We start from the raw sequence: 16,469 nt of genomic DNA, 5'->3' as shown, positions 1-16,469 counted from the left end.
AACTTGTTCTGAATGATAATAGTTTGAGTTTCATCAATGCCATAATATGACTTTTGCCATTGATAGTAGAAAGAAAAGACATTTGCTTTCCATTCAAAATTATATTCATTGTAGCAAATGTTTAACTGGCAATTTTTATTCTGGAAAGAAAAGCTATAATTAAAATAGACGAGTTTCGCTACCAAAGGAATCCTTTTATTTTAAAGATTGTCGCAGCAGGGCGGTTGAAATAAATGGGTGTATTTCGTCAAATATACTTATTCGTGGCTAAAACAGATTTCCTCAAACTCATAGCCCAATCTCCAATGCTATTGAAGATTAGACGAGATGGTCCTCTCTCTTAACCTTTAAACGCAGTTTGTTCTTTTAACCATATTGACATGATAGGTTTTCTAGAAACTTTAGAATTACTTTTTTCTAGGTCATGGGTGGAGAGGAAAATTCAACTTTCAGTGGTAAAATTATATCTAACTATGCATACTCGAATATTATATACTACACAATAATTAAGGAAACATTTCAGCAAGTACTTCATAAACATACTTTTGAGAAAGTGGAACAAGAAAGAAATGGTTGAGTCTTGCTAAACTTACAATAAATAGCCGTAACTAATGAAATTTTACCTAAATTCACGTTATTCTAGCAACAAAAATACGCTGATTGCACTGATTAAAATTTAGTTTTATCTAAAAGTTACTTCAATATGTAACGTAAAAAAAAAAATATAATAAAATAAAAAAAAGCTGATGTGTGCATCACATGACTTTCTTTTAGGCCAATTCAATGATAATAGTGCCTTGGAGTAAGCAAAGAAACTTTAAATATTTTAAAGTTTGTTGCGAACTAATGTAAAAAAAAAAAAAAAAACCCGTTTTATACAGATTAATTTTCCCAATATTGGACATTTTAATGTGGTTCAATGTTTAACTCACCAAATATCGCCAAAAGTGGCCAAAATAAAGTCAAATATAAAAAAAAAGGAAAAAACTTTGCAATAAATGAATCCCTTGAAAATACAATACTTCCTTTGCTTCGTAAAAGGAAGTAAAAACGAGTAAATTAAGGGCATCCCCTCATGTTCAAACAAACATCTAAAATAGAGGGAAAAAACAAAAATTTCGGATTTTTTATATTTTTTATTGTACGATTTCATCAAAGGAATTCAAAAACAATTACTAAGTAAGAGCAGATAGTTAGGCATAGATAGTTTTTCAATCTGACACATATTTGCTGTTATTTTTTCGTTAAAAGAGCTAGAAGAATGATTTGAAATCTGAAGTGAATTGGCAAGTTTTCAATTTTGTCAATATTTCAGATACAAAAAAAAGCTCCGAATACATTTTACTTTCCTCTTTTCTAATAGAAATTTTATTTAAAGAATGTGAAAATATTTATTTTTTAAGTGTACCTTTATATAACTTACGGAGTTATTGAGTCACAAACTGGCTGCCATGAACTCTGACAATTTAGTTCTAAAAACCTTAACATTAATGCCTACTAGGAAACTTAAGACAAATATAGATCCTACACTTGAAAGTAGATTTGCTTTAAACTAACTTTGTTGGAAAAAGCTCCGGATGAAAAACATGAAGTATATGAAAAGTTTTCATGGTTTTGCTATTTAAAGGGCATTTTTTGAAGAGTTCAAAACTTTTTGACACAAAAGACAGCGCGAAAAATATTTTTTTGGTATCAAAAAAAAAAAAAAAAAAAATTGAAAAAAAAAAAAAAAATGTGTAAAGTGTAAACTCTGGATACATTCTCAATTTTTAGTTTCATGAAATACAAAAGAGAAGTTAAATAAATACCATTTTATGTCGTAAACTTACATTGACGGAAGTCAGAGATAATTGTAACTGAATCAAAATGAAATGATTTCAATTCGCAAATGTTATTTCCAAGGCTACTGTGTCGGAGTGGAAACGACAGTTAGACTCCTACTTTGCAGATTTGGAAGAAATGGCAGACGGAGAGAGAATGACTGACTCCGACTCTTGAAATTTTGAAGTCCTTATTTCCCGACTCCCGACTGTAACTCTGACCACCACCTCCTACATAGAATGCCCTATCACTGGTTTCGTCATGTGACCGAAAGAGGCTAACTCAGAGGAAATTTCCCGATGAAAATCGCTTTAATTTATGCCTCTTAACATACTAAAGCTATTATTTTGAGAACAGTAGTTCACATATTAACATTGATCAAAGGAGAAACCCTCAGAAACGCAGAGTGGTAAAGGAAAGAGGGGTCAACAATAAAGCTGTTTAGCGTCATCAAATTAAGAAAGAAAAGACAATTTTCCGCACTGTAAATATTAAAAATAGTAGGCGCAAAATACGAGGAAGAACCAAAAGAAACCGGACTAATGGTGCGATGCCAATCCTAGATGTAGTCGAGTGTTCTCCAGCTAGATGACTCAGGTAGAGAGTTTCACAAACCAGCTGTGCAAGTGGCGTCAGTGTAGTTGATAACGTCTGATTGTAGTGCTGGTTTTCTCAGGTGTTGTTGCTTTCCGCCTGCGAATTCATTATGGCAGATTTGAAAAAACAAACTGTAAGCTTGAAATTTTGCTTCCTGCTTGAAGACTCGGCAATGGAATAGCTTACCAAATGCTTCAATAAACTTTCAAGGACAATGCTATGAGCCGTACACAAGTTTTCGAGTGGTTTGGGGGCTTTAAACGTGGTAGCATGTGTGTTGCAGACCATACTCGTTCTGAGCGCTCTTCAACGTCTCAAAATGATGAAAACGTTGAAAAAAATCCACCAAAAAAATCAACGAGAGTCGTCGTTTTACGATTGACGAAACTTAAGAAGAAATTGAGTGAATTGGTGCTCGCGCGGGCGATCAGAAAAATGGTTCCTTCACCATGATAGCGCTCCCGTACACTTAGCCTTCACTATTAAACACTACTTGACCTCTCAGGGGTGGCGAGTCGCTCCTCGACCCCCGTATTCGCTTAACTTAGCACCCTGTGACTTTTTTCTGTTCCCGAGGATGAAAAAAATTCTGAAATCGAAGCGTTTTGATGATGTAGAGGCTGTAAAATCTGCTTCGCAACGGGGACTGAACATGGTCAAAGCTAAAGAGTTTCAGGGGAGCTTCTAACAGTGGAAAAAAAAATAACAAGTGTATTTCACCTAAGGGTGAACACTTCGAAAGAGACAAATGAAATTTTGTGAATAAACTAATATATAAATATTTTAGAACAAAAATCCGGTTACTTTTGGGTCCCCACTCGTACACTTTTGTTTAATCATGATATTCAAAACTGCACTTGCTGGAAAAGAGCCGTATCTATCTGTAATGCAGTTAGTCTAAGGGTCTAAGGGTTGAAGTAAAAGTGAATATATATACAGTACGCAACCACCATACCGGCAGACTTGTAGCCGGAATGCGTTTTCCCTCCAAGCTAGGGAACCCCTAAGCCGTGCTTCTCGGGCTTAAATTTAAATCAGGTCCTGGATAAGGACAAGTGATTTTAAACCTTAGAAAGTAGGGGAATGTGGGGCAAAGTGAAATAGCGGGGCAAAGTGAAAAGGTAAAATAGTTAGTCTGCATTTAGTGCCACTTATTTGGTAATATTTTAACAATGTAGTTGCACATGTAGTCTATTCCAGTCAGGAAAAAAGTACCGCCAAAGATTGAAGCTCATGATAATACAGGCAATTTTCAAAAAATGATACTCTTATTGTAATATTTGTTGTAAGTCAAAAAATATTTTTGATTTTATAAAATAATAAAGTTCTTGTTATAAACATTTAAAATATGAACTAGAACCTTATTATATGTGGTGCAATATTCATTTAGTAAATATTAAGCTGGGACTGAGATCAAGAGATCTCAGTCCCAACTGATGGATTGGCAATCTTCTATGACTCAAAAGCGGCCTTAGAAGCAATCAAAAACGGAGCAACCAACATCACCTCTGCCATAAATGCCCTACTCGAAGACTTGCACGGCAATGGAAAATCCTGCATGCTGCAATGGATACCGGCACACGTGAATATTGAAGGTAATGAGTGTGCGGATTCCCTAGCAAAAGAAAGCAGAAACATTGGCAAACCTTGCACCACCATCACGCTAGCAGACTCAAATGCTGTCGCAAAACATACACTTCTGCCACATACCTTTAAGAAGCCCCTCATCACCGACTTTGATTGCCCCAGAATCCTAACATCTACAATTGCAAGATTAAGAACAAACCACTATAAAGGGATGAAAATTCTTCCCGACAAAACGAGAACGTATATTCCCTGCAAGAACTGCACCGATGCCCAACTGACTCCGGATCACATTCTTGAGTGCCCGGCCCTTATCCCACATGTTCTGCAGCTGGGTATGGTGCCACTGGCTTCAGAACTTCGATAGGTTCACTACAGCACAGATGCGTTGCAGCTAGCGGACGCAGTCTTGAAGACACACGGAGCCATTTAATTGTCCATGGACACGACAAAAAAAAAAAAAAAAAAAAAAAAAAATCTATATTAAGCTTATTTGTATTTGAAATATTTTGCTCAAGTAGTCGAGTACCTGCGGGGCAAAGTGAAATAGCTCATTTCGTTTGTTCACTCAATCATTTAATAAAACACTTACGTATTCATTAATTAATTAATTCATTTACATTCCTTCATTAAGTAATTCACTTATATCTTCATCCATTCATTTATTTTCTTATTCGTTCACTCTTTTACACACTCATTTGTTTTTCTTCATGTATAATTAACTAGTGGTACCCGCACGGCTTTGCCCGCAATAGAAAAATTAAAAGGTCTTTTGGTTCGCCTGTATATTTACAAATAATGTATGGTGAATTTTCTCGCCAATTGGCTTGTACCCATGTTACGGTTCCACGTAATGATAATTTCGTATCTCGCCAATTGACTTGTGCCTATGTTACGGTTCCACGTTATGATAATTTCGTAATTTACTCCATCTTATGATAGTTTTGTTCTTAAAATTGGAATAGAAAAAGAACCACATCGAATTTTCGAAAAATCGCTTCGAGGTTCACACCCCCATGCTACAAACTAGCTTTGTGCCAAATATCATGAAAATCGGCCGAATGGTCTATGCGCTATGCGCGTCACAGAGATCCAGACATCCAGACAGAGATACTTTCAGCTTTATTATTAGTAAAGATTAATTAAATTATTCGTTTATTGTACCATTTTCTTTTCATTTATTCATTCAAAATTTTAATTACATATTAATTTGATCAAAATACTTTTTATAATCAAATAAATATTTCAAAAATATTTCATTTTTCACTTTTTCCCATGGGAAAAAAGTGAATATCCCCCCCCCCTTTTTCTGAAGGTTCAAAATTTACGGCCAAAAATTTAAAATAATGCTTCAATGCAAGTTTTATTATAAAGTACGATGTTGTTTCAATTTTGAAAACAAATTTCCAATTTGTTCAGTTTGAAAAATATCAGTCATCTTACCCATTTCACTCTGCCCCACATTCCCCTATATTATACACAAAAAGGGACACATAATTAGTCCTTAAAGGGGGAATTTAGAACTTGTTTTCATGAATCACTTATTTTTCAGGGATAAAGAGGAACAAAATAACGCTCGTAAAACTTAGTTTTAGAAATAAAATGAACCGAAGTTTGTCTTTTTTATGTTACTACATTATTGTATTGTTTTTTGCAACATTTTCCCAAATAATTAATTTTAATTTTGACATCCATATAATATTTAAATTTTAAAACTTTATGTCATGTCTTACTTTTTTTTTCTCTTTAAAGATTTCTAGAAAAAAGTTAAAAATTTCATCTTGAAAATAGGGCTCGTTAGTTTTACATCTCCTAAAAATATCACTAAGATGAGAATTCAGCCTAGAAACAAAAGAAATTAATTCAATAAATGCTTAAAATTAAAATTTTAAAATAGGTTAATGAGACGTAGTAAATATTTGCATGCATGTGCTTCTCATGAGTTTTTAAAGAATAATATTATTCAAGAATCTTTTCTAGGAAAGTTATTTTCCATGACACCTCATTTCCTTGCTTCACTTTTTGATTTGAACAATATTTCGTTCTTTTCGAAAGAAACAGTTAATAGAAACTTAATTTAAAACTCTTTGAAAAAGTTGTTTGAACATTTAATATCCGCACCTAATAGGTTGAATGACTTTCTTGAAAAGAGCTTTAAATGTGAAACTTGAACGTTTTCTTTAAATTAAATTATATTGAGCCTACTTTTCAGTAGATAAAAAGTGTTTAACGTTAGTATCCATGTTTGTGACAAGAAAAGCAAAAACAAAAATGTCTTTGTGCATTTAACATTAATGAATGTCAGTGATTGTTTGGACGGTCGGATTCTATTAACGAATTTTGAAATTTTCAAGCATATAATTTTTCATGCAAAAGAAAGAGGTGCAAGAGATTTCATTCTTGATAAAAATCGCTATAAAGCCAGAAATATTGTATTTAATTCTTAATTTTTATATTAATACTCTAGTTTAATTTGAAATCAAAAAGTGAAAAATCTTGTTTCTTGTGAATATAACAATTTTCCTTTTTAATATAATCTTCATCAATTTTAAAGCTTTCTTTTTTCGTTTTATAAAAACTATCTTACACTTATAAAAATACTAGCAGTACCCGTACGGCGATGCCCGTGCATCCTTCTTTTATACCAAGTTCGCCACCTACAGCGGCTGTTTAAATAAATTTCGTAGCGGTATTAATCAATCTATATCTATTTATCTTTTTCGTATTTTCTACACCTATTTCCCGTCACGTTTTGTGTCATTCACCATTTTACGCCAAAATTGCAAACGAAGATCATTCAAAAAACTGCGTTTTATGCGTTTAATTAAACAGCACAAAAATAGCTCTCTCCTTGTTCCCCGTAGTTTGCAAAAAAAAAAAGAGGAAAATAAAAACCTTATTATTTTAATTAAATTAAGTACGCAAATGTGTAACGTAAAATATATACAGCAAAACGTCCGGCGGAAGCGACCGCACTGCAGTAACTCACCAAATTAACCAGCGAAACGAGCTCCGGCCGATAAGCAATTGCGATGAAAAAGCACATTGCATCTAGGACAAAAAGGAAATGCCGTATCCCGTATGAAAAAGAATTCAACTCCCCAGCAGGAAAACAACACAATTAAAAAACACGGTACATCTAGGACAAAAAGGAAATCCCGTACCCCGAATGAAAAATTTAAGTATTGAAAAGCTATCGTTTGAGAAAAGGAAAAAAAAAAACCCCTCTAGAATACCCCCACCCTCGTCTAATGGCAAATAACGAGGTTTTTTTTTTTTTTTTTAAACTAAAATGCGTGAACACTCGTTAAAAACGAAAATGCAATCCTTTGCAATATAAAATATTTTGCGCAATAAACAAATAATCCGCAACTCCATTGTTTATCGCCAAATTCGCAAAGTGACTTTCAAATTAAAAAGAAAATCAATTAACATTCGCACATAAACAAATATGACAACGGCGCAATAACCAAATCAAGAAACCCCCGGTTCTACTATTCAACCGCAACCGTAGCCCTATCATGACGTCTGGGAATGAAGAAACATTTTTTCCCTTACCGGGAAAAATGTGCACTTTGAATTTTAAAACATTGTAAAAAAAAGCTATTGAAAATTTTTGAAAGAAAAAAGAAAAAAATCTGAAGAGGGAAACATGTTTTGACTAGTACATACTAAATTTTCAGACAGAAATATCTAATACTTTTGCGGGGATGGATTTAGAAAAAAGTTAAGCCCGGGAAAAAACGCAAAACAAAGGTTTTTTTCAAAAAGTCATAAAAAATTGAAAAATCGGTCATTGTTCAAAATTTTTTCGGTCGTCACATTTGAAATTAAATTCCCTACACTATGGTACAAAAAATATTTTCCTACCGCGATTGGTTGGGGACCCGTGACGAATTGAACACAAAAAATTACCAAAAATCATAAAACCTTTAATTAAGAAAAAACTAATTATAAATTAAGAATGGGGTCGTTTCCAAAATTTTAAAAGTATTTTTTTCTGAAAGAGCATGCTTAAAAACATAAGATCTGACAATTTTTTAAAATAATTTATTTAAGTTTAATATTTTTATAAAATTAATTAAATAGGTGCGCTGTCATTGTTTACACTTCTGTCGTGTGACATCACAAATGATGAAATGCCATTCAAAGAACAAAATATTTAATTCGCATCTTTAGTCACGCGCATTGGCAACGATATGGTTGATAGCAAGCGCAGCTTGATTATCGTAACGTGGAAACGTAGTAGAAAGATGCGCCAAATCGTATCATTTGTGACATCATTGAGACCACGCCTTGTTTTCAAAATCGGATATTTTAAAAAATTAATTAAAAAAAACTGTTGGGAAAATGAAAGTATTTTCTGGGCCTATGTTATTTTTTTTGCTCGTTCTATCCATTTCAATGACTAAAAGAAGTACTTTTGACTGAAAGAAACCACCCCAATTCGGGTTCAAGGTGCACACCCCCGGGGTACGTTCGATTTTTGTGCCAAGTTTCAGAGCTGTAGGTGCTATAGGGTCTTCCGGCCATCGGATACAAACAAAGAAAGAAATAAACACCGTCACCTATATATATTTAGATCTACATGCTCGGTTGTGAAATTTCAAATATTGAAGGCAAATTTTTGTAATACAGCTCTAGAAATTTATTTCTCTTTTATGTATACATGGAAATATGTGTTCTTATTAAAATATTTCTTTTTACACAATGGGATTGTTTCTTTCAGTCAAAAGTACTACTTTTCGCCACTGAAATTGATAGAATAAGCAAAAAAAAAAAAAAAAAACACGGACCCTGAAAATACTTTCATTTCTCCAACAGTTATTTTTTAATTATTTTTTTAAAATATCCGATTTTGAAAACAAGGCTTGGTTTTTATGACGTCACAAATGATGCAATTTGGCGCAACTTTTTACCACGTTTCCACGTTATGATAATCAAGAAGCGAATTAAATATTGCGCTCTACGCTCTTGCTATCAACCATATCGTTGCCAATACACGTGAGTAAAGATGCGAATTAAATATTTTGCTCTGTGAATGACAACACAGAATGGCATTTTATCATTTGTGATGTCATTGGACAGAAGCATAAACATTGAAAGCACGCCGATTTAAGTAATTTTTTTAAAATATTAAACTTAAACAAATTACTTAAAAAACGGTCAAATCCTATGTTTTTAAGCATGCTCTTTCAGAAAAAAATACTTTTAAAATTTTGGAAACGACCCCATTAATATTTTGAAATTACTGAAAGATAACGCTGTAATTTTGAGATAATAAATTGGACCTCATTTCAGGGCAGCTAATGATTTTGTTGTACATTCTGTGGTGCCGAGAGTTTAAGAACTGATTGTACCTATATTTGGAAAATCTAAATAGAAATACGAAATTTATTTTTCTCTATCAGCTCAACATTTTTAGATCAGTGCTGCTGTAATACCCAAAATGTGCAGTTTTAACTCCATGTTGTGCACTTTAAAAGCAAGTATAGACTTCTGAAACAAGGATTGCTTCTAGCATATTTGCCCTATAATGTTTTCTGCCGTGCTAGGCACAAATGTGGTATCTGCAGTTGAGCTCAAAGGGAAAAATTCATGGGTAAAGTTTTACAACTCGTTTCTATTATTTGAGACTTTAATAAATGTTGAACTCTTGGTAGTTGTTTCGTAAATTTTTGATCAAAGTTACGCAAGTGCATATTTTATGTAAAGCCTTCGTTTAAAAAAAAGAATGTAGTTGCAACAAATTTTCTCTTTAATAACGTTTTCGTACGCCAGGTTAATTTCAATGTAAGTGACTATTACTTACCATGTTTGAGGACATCTGCACAGATACGACAAAAATAGCTCAGTAAAACACGTTTAATGAACTAAATACATATAATACTAAAAATCTCTTCTTTATTTAGACTAAGAGACTTCGCTGTTACTTCATTTTGTTAATACAAATCTAACAGAATCTGTCATCCGAAAAATACCATCTACAAAATGTCAGACATTTCGAACTGTGTAAACCAGCAGTTCCCAACCTTTTCGCCCTAGCGATCCCCATCCAAACTCTTTAAGAATTTGGCGAACCCGTGGGTCCTAGGTAATAAGTAACAAAAAAAAAAAAAAAAAAAAACGTCGCGCACATACAAGCAACTTTGAGAGTTTTTTTTTTTTTTTTTTAGTTTGATGCTGCTCCATAGTTTATAACAAGAACGAAAACATTATTGCAAAATATTATAGAACTATCAATACTGACACGAACTAAAAAGATTGCTAAAAAATGAATGCAAAACAAATTCACCACAAAATAAACACTGATTATTGAGCAAGGTTGAGCTTCAATCAACCTTGAAAATGTTTTTAAAATTGGATATTTGTGGAACTAAGAGGCTCAAAAAGTTTGGCTGAAATTTTTCTGACACAAGGGTACATTGATGACACATACTATCGCAAAATCAGAAGTCAATTTTAGAATGATCTTTAAAATAACTTTCAGGGTCTCAGATTAACTAATGAACTTTTTTCTTACCGTAAAATGAGATAGATCGCTTGGTCTTCTTGAAAAATACTATGAGCCTCGCTGTTTGATAAAGATATACTGCGTACATTAATCGTTTGATTGCTGAAGAATTTTTCTGTAATTATGCTATAAATACGGAATAAAATGCGTATTTTAAAAAGTAATAGAAGCGTCAATTTTTCAATATACGCATTTACTCTAATTTTTACACAAAAGTAATTTTTAACAAAACAAATATTTCTAAGTTCACTTAGTACAGGAGATATTTTCTATACAAATTTCCTAAATTCCTTATTAACATATCGCACAAATTAAGTTGCATGGTTAAATTCCGTTGATTGTTTTTTACTGGGTAAACTTCACTCTGCCAAAATTTCACCCACGGAAAAAGTAACTGAATTTTTCACACTTCCTGTGGTATTTTTGGGTTGCTAGCCATTCTTTCTCTTTTTCGACAATGAAGCTCGAAGTAAATTGTAGTCTATGTAGTGTGAAAGTTATAGCAACAAATAACAGCGTGATCTCACCTCTATGCATTTTTGACTACACAAGAGAAGAGCGATAGCTCCTCATCGGACTCAAATGGTAAAGAAACTAAACATCAAAATGTTTGAGACGCTCGCATATGCTCCATGTAATGTTTACATTAAGTTTGATATATCTTTCCGATCAAAAGCTTCTGAGGAAACAAACGCTTTCAAATTATTTCATCGGAGGACATTACATTTATAAGTAGAGCTTTTTCAGCATGGCTTCAGGGCTATCATTCTCAATGAAAGTGCTAAAACCGGCGCTTTACAATAGCAGACTAAATTCTTCAAACGCAAAATATGTCAGCAAGTATGCAAATAATTTCATGCTAAGAGACTTCATCAGAAACATTCATGTTAAAACTCCACCATTACAATATTTTTTTAGCGAACCCACTGAAAACCTCTCGCGAACCCCCAGGGGTCGCGAACCACCGTTTGGGATACGTTGGCTGTAAACCATAATAATTTTCTTTTCTGTTTATTCTTTAACTGAGCGTGTTGGGTAATTTTGACAGCAAACGATACTTAATAAATTTAAAGCAAACATAGATAAATAAGCTGAATTTTTAAAAGATCATTTATATTAGACATAAATATTTCATTTTATCTTCTATATATATAAAAATGAATGTTTGTCTGTATGTCATCTATGAACTCAAAAACTACCCGGCAGATTTGGCTGAAACTTTCGCCGTTTGTTAGTTTTGGTACTGGGAATGTTTATAGACCAGTTCGAAAAAAAACCGATCGATAGTTCCTTTTTTATTCCAATTTAAGTCACAATCCATTGGATAAATACGAATAAAATTATCGGCTGCAGAAATTAATTCGCGTGAAAGATCTCATTGATAAGAAGTTAACTGTTGCCATTTTTCTTGAGTTTGAACAAATAAATTCTTTCTTTATTGTTTTATGGCTTTTCATGCAACGGGGGGATTTAAAACTTTTTCTATTTGATATTTTTAGCGATTGATTGATCTTGCAAACTGCGTAAGTACAAAATTTGAGTATTGTCACGGTTTCACTTGATACCTGGACCGATTATTATGCAAATTGCTATATATATGTATTTTTCTACGGAGAAGGTGCATAATATGCTCATTGAAGCCACTCGCCACCAGGTGGCACTGCAGAGTAGCAACTTCTGCCCCGTTCAACCGATTGTCATGAAAATCAGTATAATGATGTATTTTTTTGTTGGCGTAGCAACGCGCGTCGGGTACAGCTAGTACATTTATATACTGAGCGAGAAGATAGTTTTGACAGCAGACGATACTTAAAACAAAAATAATGCTTTTTTTTGTAGAAAAGAGTTAGATATGAATATTTTACGTGCAATTCATTTCCAATAATTTTTTTTAAATTAAATATTTAAAAAGAAAAAGTTGAATATTTAAAGGAACACTTATGTAAGGTCGTATTCGTTTTTATTTTTGACCTTTATCAACTATTCAATAAATAAGTAAACTAAGTTTTAGTAATCTGTTCAATTAACTGCAACATTATTAAATGCTGCGTTACTAAGGTATAAAAGTTGTAGCTACATAATTACTAAGAAAAAAAGGGTAACTGCTGCAGATACCACTTCAAAGGCTTAGTATTTGTCACTTAGGGGAAACCCGGCTAAAGTGGATACCCCGGGCAAAGCGAATTTAGCCTATAACTCCCAAATAATTAGTTGGCCGGCTGCCGCGTTGTCATAGCAACGGTCGCCTGTTGCCGCTCCGTGTGGGGCAAACACGTCGGAACGAGTTCCTCTCACGCGACGCCAGTGAGCGAACAAAATATGTTTTAGGGAAAATAATATTAGTTAACAGAGGTTAGTGTTTCATTTATAACTTTAATACTATTTGTGACATGTTCTTTGTTATGAGTAGGATTTGATGTACGATTATGTAGCTTTCAACTATCCGTAGACAACTAGTTTAGATGCTCTGGTTTGTTAGTAATTTTTAGTAACCTCAAAAATGTACCTGAAGGGCAAAGCGGATTGGGCAAAGTGAATACCATATTCTCTTTGCCCGGTCATAACAAGTCACTTCATCCGAACCTGGAAGTTCTTCAACTTTAAGATCTCAAGACAATGCTACCATTGAAGATCGTCCGTATACTCCCATGGGATCTGAAACAACAGAATAATTCCAACGTAATGATGTTCCCGCCGCTTCACCCAAACCTGGATGTTCTACGAACTGCTACAGTCATTCAGTTTTACTACCTATTCCTCAGCCTGTTAAACCAATAACAACACGTAAACAAAAACTACAGATATCTACACTCCAGACAAGTACTCCAGTAAAGGACAGTCAGAGACAAAAATTTGAAAAATCCAAAAAGACTGTCATGAAGTAACTAGATGAAGTTTCGACTAAAGCTTCTCAGAAGACTATTAAAAAGACCAAGTATCAAAAAGACTAATCAAAAATCTCTGCTACAAAACATAGGACTGCATAAGAGAATGATAAGAATAAGGAAGTATAGAAATTTGATGATGTAAAGTGCATTTTCTGTGAAGAAATGTTCATTGAAGAAGATGATCAATCAATGGAAAACAGGATTGTTCAGCATTCGAATATGGTAATGATTTTGTTTGTGATAACTGCAATGATTAGTATTGTAGCGGGAAAATGTTTTTCTTCTTCTTTTCTATATGTTCCTAAATTTTAGATATTGACTTTTTTAAAAAATTTCTTTGCTTGTTACAATAATTGCTGCGATAATTAGTATTGTAGAAAAATGCTTTTTAACATGATCCTTTAATTTTCAATGCTTATTTTATTCTTAAGTTAAGTTTCTTTGTTTGTAATAGCAACAATAATTAGCACTGCAGCAAAAAAATGTTTTTAAATATGTTCCTTTCATTTTCGGCGTTTATTTTATTTTTAAATTTAATTTCTTTGTTTGCAATAACTACAGTAATTACCATTGTAGCAAAAAAATGGTTTTCGGATATGTTCCTTTAATTTTCGATGGTTATTTTATTTTTAATGTTTAGCTACATGACAAATAATCTTGCTGTTCGCTTTGCCCTAGTAACGAATCCACTTTACCCGGGGTGTTGGGCAAAGTGGATATTTTTGTCATCGTTGAAAACTGGCCTTATATCTAATAGTGTAATTAATATTAAGGACAACTGTTATTGCATTACGCAAGTTCATTAAATGAAGACTGATTATAAACATTTGTTTCAATTTCTAAAGTTATAACTAAACGACAATAATCAAGAAAAGCTTAAGGTATTCACGTTACCCGGGTTTCCCCTACGTTTAAATTGCCTTAGCAAACTACGCAAAATATGCAGATACTGCTTTTTTCCTAAACCATTTTTTAATACTTTACGTTCGCAAATCGCAAAAAACTTGATATTTAGGTAAACTAAATCACTAATGACCACCTGGTTACGACAACTTAATTTTGGCAAAATGTGCAGACTGCAGATACCACATCTGTGCTTAGCACGGCAGTATTGTCAATCTTCAGTGTATTTACTCAAAGGAAAATTTACTAGACGTTTAGTAACAACGTTTTTAGTTAACGAAGTTTAGTTTCAATCTGTTAAAGTCAATTTGTGAGTTCTTGCCATGTATATGTTCACTTCATGTTTTACACGACAAGTTGAATCTTAGTACGTAATATTTTCATGACCCAAATAAGGTATTGGGGGAACATATTTTTTAGGGCTTCTGTAGTGAAACGCTGTAAAGGCACTCAACCGTTCATTCAAAATATTTGTTAGGGTTCAAAACATCCCAGACTTTATGTACACATAAGAAAATGTAAATAAATTACAGGATAAAACATTTAATTTTCGTTCATTTTATAAAATAGTACATGGTGACAAGAAATAAATTGGACACATATAATACACAATAACTTTAATGCTAATGAAAATTTTATGAATACATGAAATAAATATAAATACATTATTTCGTCAAATATATTTACTAATTTTCAAAGTGACTACCTTGAGGAATAATACAGAGCTTTAATCGTTTCACAAATTTTTTGGTTATGGGAACTCACTTAGTGACAGCTTATACTATGCCTTGCGTAAGGATTTCTTTTGGCATGCTAAAGTTGTATGAGGTTTAGTACACACCCTTGTCTCTACGACATATCAAACAGAATTATCCATTGGATTCCAATCTGGGGAATGCGGTGGCCATTCTTGAGCTTCAATGAAGTTTGTAAAATATGTCTTGCACCAGTCTTGAGTGCCTTTAGCTCTGTGTGCAAGAGTGGAATCCTGTTGGAAAATCCATCTTTTGTTTCTAAAGATCTTTGACGACCAAGGAACGACAACATCTTTCAAAATGCGTTTCTTGACTAATTTTATCCCCTGATCAACAAAAACAGGTGATATTTTCCCACTAGCACATATCCCACCCAAAAGCCCAAAGCATTACTTTGAAGTCGTTGACGCAGTTCAACAGTGTAAGAAGGTTCTGGAGACAAGGTTGTGAGCTAAACTTCCTAAAACTTAGGCATCCCTAAAGAAATCCTTATGCAAAAGATGAGATAAAATATCATTAAGTGTGTTGCAGCCCAGAGCCGAAAAATTTGTGACACGTTTAAAGCTTTGTATTAATCCTAGAGGTAGCCACTTAGAAAATTTGTAAATATATTAGACGAAATTATGTATTCATATTTATTTTGAAGTTTGGTCGTAATATTTTCATTAGCATTAAAGTTATAGTGTATTATGTGTGTCGAAGTTATTTCCTGTCACCCTGTAGAATAGAGCAATTTTAATCATTTTGGGGCCTATAGAAAATGGAGCCCCGAGACCGCAGCCTAGTTGGTTTGTTCGGTAATCAGGCTCCGAATATTTGTATAGTATAATATTAATAAAAATTCCATGCTTTGTGCTGTGTTTGATCTATTGATATAACATAATCTCGTATCATGTATATATTTAACTAAAATGATATATATTAGAAATTTGAGCTCCTCGGCAAGAACTAACGACATATTTGAGTTCAGGACACGGAATTCATGCAAACCAGTTCCCCAAAACCCTGCACCAAAATGACTGTTTACCTGTACAATTGTTTAATTAGTTAAACAAAATACAGAGTGTTCCGTTTAAGCCTGCAAGACTTTTATTTTCGCTCGTTAGTCCTAGATGTATACTTTCATTTGCAAAAATGTTCAAAATCAGATGCAGAGTTAAGATATTGAAAGTTTGAAGTAAACATAAAAATAAGTCAAAAAATATAAATTTAACTTTTTATACCGGCCCCAGGTCCCTTTTCTTATATTTAGGGAAATTTTCTCTATTGAAAAATCATTCCAGCAGAAAAAGTTTGACATTAGCACGACCAATATTCATCGAGCTATGAAACGCAGCGTTTTGTGACTTACACCACTTTACACTCGCCATCAAGAAACCTTTTTGGGGGAAATATAGCGGTTAACAA

The sequence above is a fragment of the Uloborus diversus genome, chromosome 6 (genome assembly GCF_026930045.1).
Source record: "Uloborus diversus isolate 005 chromosome 6, Udiv.v.3.1, whole genome shotgun sequence".
Classification (NCBI taxonomy): domain Eukaryota; kingdom Metazoa; phylum Arthropoda; class Arachnida; order Araneae; family Uloboridae; genus Uloborus; species Uloborus diversus.
Note: the sequence above shows the minus strand (reverse complement) of the source record.